At 36.5% G+C, this 8906-nt stretch overlaps 1 pseudogene; it reads left to right on the top strand.

Moving 5' to 3' along the window:
- On the top strand, positions 4272-5010 carry Gm5826 (predicted gene 5826; annotated as a pseudogene).

Below are 8906 nucleotides of genomic sequence, written 5' to 3'. Positions count from 1 at the left end.
CCTTTCTCTATGATAACTCCAGCTGTGTCAAGTTGACACAAAACTAGCCAGTACACACACACACACACACACACACACACACACACACACATATATATATATATATATATATATATCCCAAACATCATGAAATGGCAGAGCAAATCAACATTATCCTCTCTCTTCCCCATACAGCTTCCCATTCTGTCTTCTGTCTTTATGTCTCTGCTGAATGAAACAGGCAGTATCAGGGCCATCTGCCCAGGAAAGCTCAGAAATTCTAATTCTCATTGCTTCTACTCACCTGGACTAACAGGGAGAATTTGTCAACATTTAGACAATAATTTTGATGAAAAGATGGAAGCAAAAATACAATATTATTTAGTAATGGGGAGATATTATTAATCCTTTGAGTATGACAGTTACCAAAAGACATTAAAATATATATTTAATCTATTCTGTCTGAATTTCATACTTGCATAATGTACTTTGAGCACATCTACCTTCATACTACAATCCAGCTGGCCCTGCTTCCTCCATACATTGGTAAACCTCATGCTGTCTTCACTTTTAATTTTTTCATAACTCACTGAGATCTGTCACTGTTGCTGGTATGTGTAAAGGTGTAGGGTCCTCTGCTGGAGCATAGTCAACCTATCAGGATCTCATCTCTTAAGAAATTCTGCTCTCCCACCCCAGCATCAATCAACTACCTATGGCTACTCACCTATAGGTGAACCCCTTCTATCATGAAATTTTGACTGATTTCCTCTTTTATAGATCTTGTAGTGGTTTAAAATGACACTCATATTAATATTTGCAATGAATAAAATTATTAGGCCTTGCTATACATGTTCTATTGTGTTATTTCCAAATTCAAATATTTTATTTTTTTTCAAATTTACTCAGCACAGATATGATGGAGTTTGATTTCTTCTAATTGTACCCAGTCTGGGTGGTGGTGGTGGTACAAACTAATATTCCAGCATCTCCATCATAGTCTGATGCTTTTTTATTGAATTCTGAAAATGAAATTCAGATTGGATACCTACTCAGTATACCTTTCTTTGAATATAGAAAATGGCATTTTATACGCCGATTTCACTATTACATATTACAAACTCAAATCTTAGGACTTCTCTTTTTATCTAGAAAGAAATGGCATTTCCAAAATTATTATTTTAAAAAATAAAGCTCAATTTTTGTCTTTCAGAAAAGTCTGATCACAAAGTAAGACAGCTGGTGTCCACTATGGAGATAGTCGCTTTGGGCACATTTGTGTTATTGGCTTGTTCTGAGGTTGCACAAAAATGAACAGTTTATGGAACTGAAGCTCAGAGTTTCCAACTGTGACACTGATCAAGTTTCTCCTTGGACCCTGGGTTCACATCTTCCTGGCCGTAGGGAGCAACCACAGAAATATCCTGCTTTTCTCCTTGAACTCCTTTTTCCTCTCTAACCATTTCCTCTTTAATCAGACACATGGCTTGTGCAAAAGCAGGTAAATCAAGTCCCTGTGGTCTCACTTTATGCTCATTTAGACCATTTTTTTTTTCTGAACATCTGGTCAAAATGCAAAAATACTGGGGAAGATTTTAAGACTATATTCTTGAATTGGATTTTTCTTTCAGGTATAGATAGTGGTAATGCAACACTAAATGTAATGATTGAAACTGTAGGAATTAAGATACTAGAGGTAACAAAACACAAAGTGTAATGACTAAAACTATAGAGATTAAAAGAGTTTATGAGGCATATTATTTTTAAATCTTTCTATCCAAAAATAAGTGAGAATTTTCTTTGGTAATTAGAATCATGTTTTAGATATGAATTGCATCTTTTAAAGGAAAAATATAAACATAAATAAAATTTTTAAAATAGTATTATTTGTTTAAAGTAATCATTTTGAAAATGCCATTTTTCCAGATAAAAATAGTATTCCTAAGTTTTGAGATTATATATGCCACGGTGTATCTGTGTATAAAATGTCATTTGTTATCTTGGATGATATGCTGAGTAGGTACCCAATATGAATTTTATTTTTAGAACTCCCTAAGAGAGCATCAGACTATGATGGAGATGCCCTAATTATTAGTCTCTACTATCATCACTCATTCCTTAATACTCTAATGGACATTGGAACAGTCTTAAATGGACTAGCCATAACTAGTGCACATACTATTGAGAAGTATACACATAATGATTTTTGAATAAGTGAAAAATTCTTTTTTAGGGATTGTATTTTCAAAATTACTTCCCGACATTTTAATATTCTTACACCATATCCTCTCTAAAGCCATTTTTATATCCCTCGTTATCTATTAAATCTCACAGCTACTTTTATCATCAATTGATGTTGCAAACATATTTTTATGTCTATATATATGCTTCTCAATACACAAATACGAACTACTCAGTCTCTGTAATGTTTCTTGTATGCTTGTCTTCAGGGCTTCCCATTTTTTATTGAATAACGTGTTATTCAAAAATGACACGTTCTTCTCAGAAGAAGACAATTTCTCCAGCTCTCTGCATTTCGAGTTGTCTGTAGTTCGTGTTGGGTCATCTAATGCAGATGCCCACTCCCTTCATTGTTATCAGTCTCCATCTACTTCTTGATGAGTTTTACTAATGACTTAAGAGAGTATGAACTTTCAGAATACTTCTATCATTGAAAACTATTAAAACACAGTTATTCAAATGCCATTATTAAACTTTATTCAGTTTCTTTTTTTCACAGATATTTCAGTAAATGGTTCCGTGGATCAAAGCAACTCCTTCTAATGTAATTTGGTTTTCCACTTGATCAGGATCATGGTGATACACCATAGCTTAATAAAACATTGAGTAGAAATACTAAAGTATCTCCTACCTCGAGAAAACCCCTTTATATGAGTATTCAGTAACTTAAAACCACATGCTAAATATTAGAAAACCAAAATATCATTAAATGAATTTTATCTGGAAACAAATGTACAATAGTTTGCATTAAACATCTCTTTGAATCTAAATACCCCATTCTGGCTCCATGTATTCCAAATTCTGTGATTATCTCCTGGTAGTTGCTGTATTTCTTTTTAATTTGCTTCTTATAGTTGGCCTAAGAACTCAGCATATAGTGTCAACATCTCAGGGTTAAAGGACCTATCTGAAATCAAATATGTAGATACCCTTTTCTAATATATACATTTTCTTTTTTATTTAAGTGTATGTTTCGCATAGAAAATCTTACATATTCTCACGAAATTGTTTGATAAAGAATACGGGGCCTAGCAAACACAGAAGTGGGTGATCACAGTCAGCTATTGGATGGGTCACACGGCCCCCAATGGAGGAGCTAGAGAAATTACCCAAGGAGCTAAAGGGAACTGCAACCCTATAGGTGGAACAACAATATGAACTAACCAGTACCCCGGAGCTCTTGTCTCTAGCTGCATATGTATCAAAAGATGGCCTAGTCGGCCATCACTGCAAAGAGAGGCCCATTGGACTTGTAAACTTTATATGCCCCAGTACAGGGGAACGCCAGGGCCAAAAAGGGGGAGTGGGTGGGTAGGGGATTGGGGGGGGGTGGGTATGGGGGACCTTTGGGATAGCATTGAAAATGTAAACGAGGAAAATACCTAATTAAAAAAAAAAAAGAAATTACACAGTAAGGGATTTCAATCACAAAAAAAAAAAAAAAAAAAGAAAGAAAAATTTCTCCCAGATCTTCCTCACATCCTTATCCACCAAAATTGATGTTCTTTTTCACTCTAAAAGAAAATAAAGAAAAAGAAAACAAAAACAAACAAAAAAGAATATGATAAAAATACCACAACAAAACTTTCACAAAAACAAACAAACAAACAAACAAACAAACAAAATCTTAGTGTCTATTTTGGGTGGATCAGCCTGCTCTGCAATATTCTTGAAAAGACATCTTACACTTTGATAGTTACTTCTTAGATGTTATTCTGCTGACACAGTCTTGATTCTAGTAAGGTCTTTCATGAACATATCTGAATTGGAATTTCTCCAAAGTTTTTACATGATTATTATTGTGACACAGAAAAATACATTCTAGAAATAGGGAAATGGGTATTGATAGTTTTTCATCACCGACCTTGTGATGTGATCACTGTGTGATTGTGCATAGGTCAGACTCATGGTATTCTTTGCACTAGGTTTATATTTAATATTCTTTTTAATGACCTAAACGAATGTTCCTCTGTCTCTTATATAACACAAATGTTCCAGTTAATTGAAATGATACACAATATTGTTTCAGTAATTAAAATACTTCATACTAGGCTATGCAGACACCACTGTTGCTTTTCGCCGCTTGTTGCAGCCATGGTCAACCCCACCGTGTTCTTCGACATCACGGCCGATGACGAGCCCTTGGGCCGCATCTCCTTTGAGCTGTTTGCAGACAAAGTTCCAAAGACCGCAGAAAACTTTCGAGTTCTGAGCACTGGAGAGAAAGAATTTGGCTATTTCCTCCTTTCACAGAATTATTCCAGGATTCATGTGCCAGGGTGGTGACTTTACTCGCCATAATGGCACTGGAGGCAGGTCCATCTACGGAGAGAAATCTGAGGATGAGAACTTCATCCTGAAGCATACAGATCCTGGCATCTTGTCCATGGCAAATGCTGGACCAAACACAAACGGTTCCCAGTTTTTTATCTGCACTGCCAAGACTGAATGGCTGGATGGCAAGCATGTGGTCTTTGGGAAGGTAAAAGAAGCCATGAACATTGTGGAAGCCATGGAGCGTTTTGGGTCCAGGAATGGCAAGACCAGCAAGAAGATCACCATTTCTGACTGTGGACAACTCTAATTTCTTTTGACTTGCGGGCGTTTTACCCATCAAACCATTCCTTCTGTAGCTCTGAGAGCGTCCCTACCCCATCTGCTCGCAATGTCCTGTAATCTCTGTTCTCACTGAAGTTCTTTGGGTTCCATATTTTCCTCATTCCCCTTCAAGTCTCGCTGGATTGCAAAGTTAAGTTTATGATTATGAATAAAAAGTAAATAAGAACTGTTAAAAAATACTTCATTCTATAACCAACTCTAAATTTGATAATTTTCAATAGATAACAGCTTTCCCTTTGTCAAATGAGCATTACACATTTTTTATTTTAATATAAGATTGTCAGAATAAATAATGTCTCCTTAAATTTTTGTTTAAAATCATTATTGTTTTGCATGAGAGCATGAAAGATGGCTCATCTAAAGATGGTCAAAGAGTCTGCTACTGGAATATTAAAGACTACATCCCAGAACACACACAATTACTCATCATTATTTAACTCCAGTTCCATGGATTCAGTGCTCTCTTATGGCCTCCATAATTATTACACATATATGATATATAGGCAAAGAATCATACTGATAAAAATAAATATATCTCATACCCTCAGATAAATGTTGCTATCATCATTTATCAAAGAAGCTTCTCTTACAGTAAAGTAGAAACCATCTTGGAAAACCGCAATATAGAAATAGATTACTGAAGAGCTAAACACCAATGGATACATTGACATCACAAATCTTACATCTGTGGCTCAGGGAACACCATGGAAGAATAGTATACTAAGAGCTAGAAGAGTACTAATATGTTAACTCTGAAACGGTATCTCAGGATCTTATACAAACAAGATCTGAAAAAAAAAAAGCTAGATTAATTATTGAGCTAGTTTACCCATTGTTCTATTGCTCTGAAGAGTCACTATGACCAAGTCAACTAACTTAAGAGAAAGTATTTAATTTGGGGATTGATCACAGATTAATAGGTTTAGTCCATTATCATCTTGGCAGGGAGCATGTTAACATGTAGGCTTTGAACAATACCTTAGCAATATCTTGATCTGTAGGCAGAGAGGCAGACACCAGGTTTGCATGAACTTTTGAAAACTCAAAGCTCAATCCCAGTAGTAGTTCTTCCGACAAGGCCCCACTTCCTAATCCTTTACAATAGTGCTACTTTCTTTGACTAAAATTCAAATATATAAATATATAAGGACTATTCTTACTCAAATCACTACACATGATAACACTGAAGTTGATGTGATCTCATAGAATCCCAGCCCAAAGAACTGTAAGCAGGCAACTTAATCACTGCTGAGAGAAGAATTAGGCTTTGCCCAGAGTGAGCCTTCTAATTAATTGTCCAATACAAAGTCAGCAGTGAAGCCACATACAACCAGAAAATAAAATGGACTCAGAAAGTTAAGTTGTATCTATTTGTTTATACATATGTGTATGTATATATACATGTACCAATAAAAATTGAATAAAATAGGACATAAATTTGAGAGGAAGAGAGACTTGTAAGGAGTTGGAAGGAGGGGATTTGGGAAAGAGTGGAGGAAGATAGTCAAAGGAAGGAAGTCATGCAATTATATTTTTACCTAAATTATGAAAACAAATAAGTGAATCTTAAAAATAAGTATTTTTTAGTTAATATTGCTTGCAGAAGACACTTTTATTTAAAACAAGAAATACAATTTTTACTATAAATTCTAAACTAAAATAGTTATTTAGTAATGTTTTTTACTGAATAGTCTTCTAATGTGTTCATTTTGGAAAATATTGGATAAATATTATCTAGATGGTGAATATCATCACACTTTTATTTCCTTAACTGTTATACTTGAGTCAGGTATTGACTTAGCTCTCCCCCAGGGTAACTACATGTGCAAAACATGTTTTAAAGAGGCTCAGCATGTCAGAAAAGTGATCTAAGCTGGCATGATTGGTGGTCTGGAGAACAGAAAGCTAGATTTCCTGTCTCACATGCCTGCTCATCAGACTTCAGGTCCATTTACAAATCTCAGGGAAAGATCTTATGAATGCCTCAGGAAACTTGCTTTTCCAGAACTGTCTGAAGAAAGGGCTAACCCTGTCTATGTGTGGACAGGACCTTGATCTTGGGCTTTCAGATTGTACAACATTGACAAGACAAATTTCTGTTGTTGAGGCCATCTAGTTCAAAACAACTTTTTGCAGCGTTGTGAGGACAGTAAGATTTGAGTTCATGACTGCAACCCACTTTCTTTGGTGGTGCCTTCCCAGGATTATCTTGTCAGTACTACAGTGTCAACATGCTGTCTCAATTTTGACCCTTGCTAAGGGAGTGTTTATCCATCTTCATATTTGTGACTGGATGGCCTTGCTAGACTATATAATATGCATGCCATACATCACCAGAAGACAAAACACATTGATTGGCATCAGATCAAGTTTGTCCTTTTTTCCAGTGTGATAAGCAATAAGAGCACTAGCAGCTGTTTCTGAGAAAGCATGCTGTTTCTTCATTGCCTTGGCTAAGTGTGGTCTGTTTTGTGTGCAATGCACACTTTTCATATTATAAACAAATTTCATAATTTCTTGATGGCACTGACAGGCTGATTTTACAAAGTGTGGATTACATTGAAAAAAAGAGAAAATTAAAAAAGAGAGAGAAGAGGGAGAGGGGAGAGAGAGAGAGAGAGAGAGAGAGAGAGAGAGAGAGAGAGAGAGAAAGAGAAAGAGAAAGAGAGAGCTTGTTCTTATTGACAAATTTCTAGGCAAAGCAAATGCAATATTAAATGAGATAAAAAACACTTTTTCAGAAGGGAAGGGAGTTATACACTGATTGTATACAAAAAGATATGTGGACTTAGAACATTTCACTATTAGGAATGCTTGGCAGTATTTCTATGTATGTTTTAACATAGGCAGTTTGAATTGTGTAGTGGAAAAGAAAATAGCTCACTTCTACAAACCCTTTAGTTTCAAGTTTGTTAAGAGATGAGTTGTGTATCCAGTGAGTTTAGGCCCTAGGTGTTTATAACCACAATTCTTTTTTTATTAGCTATTTTCTTTATTTACATTTCAAATGTTATCCCCTTTCCTAGTTTCCTCTCCAAAAATCCTATATCCCCTCACCCCTGCCCCTGCTCACCAACCCACCCACTCCCATTTCCTGGACCTGGCATTCTCCTATATTGGGGCATAGAACCTTCACAGGGCCCTTGGTCTTGTAAAGGTTCTATAACCACAATTCTGTTTTTTAATATTTTTATTAGGTATTTTCCTCATTTACATTTCCAATGCTATCCCCAAAGTCCCCCATACCCTACCCCCACCCCCTACTCCCCCACTCCCACTTTTTGGCCCTGGTGTATCCCTGTATTGGGGCATATAAAGTTTGCAAGTCCAATGGGCCTCTCTTTCCATTGATGGCCAACTAAGCCATCTTTTGTTACATATGCAGCTAGAGTCAAGAGCTCGAGGGGGGGGGTGGTGGTGGGAGGTACTGGTTAGTTCATAATGTTGTTCCACCTATAGGGTTGCAGACTCCTTTAGCTCCTTGGGTACTTTCTCTAGCTCCTCCATTGGGGGCCCAAGGCAACTCTTATAAGGGCAAACCTTTCATTGGGGCTGGATTACAGTTTCAGAGGTTTAGTCCATAATCATGATGGTGGGAAGCACGGCCGTGCATAGTCAGACAGGGTGTTGGAAAAGGAGCTGAGTGTTCTACATCTTGATCTGAGGGCAACAGGAAGAGTGAGTCACTGATAACCACAATTCTTATGGGACAAGTTAGAACAAAAGCTCATGGTTGGAAGAATGTCTTTCTTTCTTAGTATTTGATGCTTTATTTTCTCAGTCCAGCCAAAGGGACCAAATAACCTTTCCCTCAGTCCTTTTGCTTCATCCAGATGTGAGCTGAGTGTGGTAACATGCTTCTGTGTGGTACAACCATCCAGGACACTCTCCATTCTCTCAAGATAATTTCCTTGGGTTTTGATATCTTGATACAAGGAAATGCCACTACTAAGTAAGACTCCACGGCATATATTCTAACCCATAGATCGGTAAAATACTTACTTGTAATTTTGGGAAGTAATTTACAGTAAGTGGAAACCTGCTTTCATTATCTACTAAGCCCTGTG

This window comes from Mus musculus, chromosome 18, assembly GCF_000001635.26.
Source record: "Mus musculus strain C57BL/6J chromosome 18, GRCm38.p6 C57BL/6J".
Taxonomy (NCBI): Eukaryota; Metazoa; Chordata; class Mammalia; order Rodentia; family Muridae; genus Mus; species Mus musculus.
This window is presented reverse-complemented; position numbering and strand designations above follow the sequence as displayed.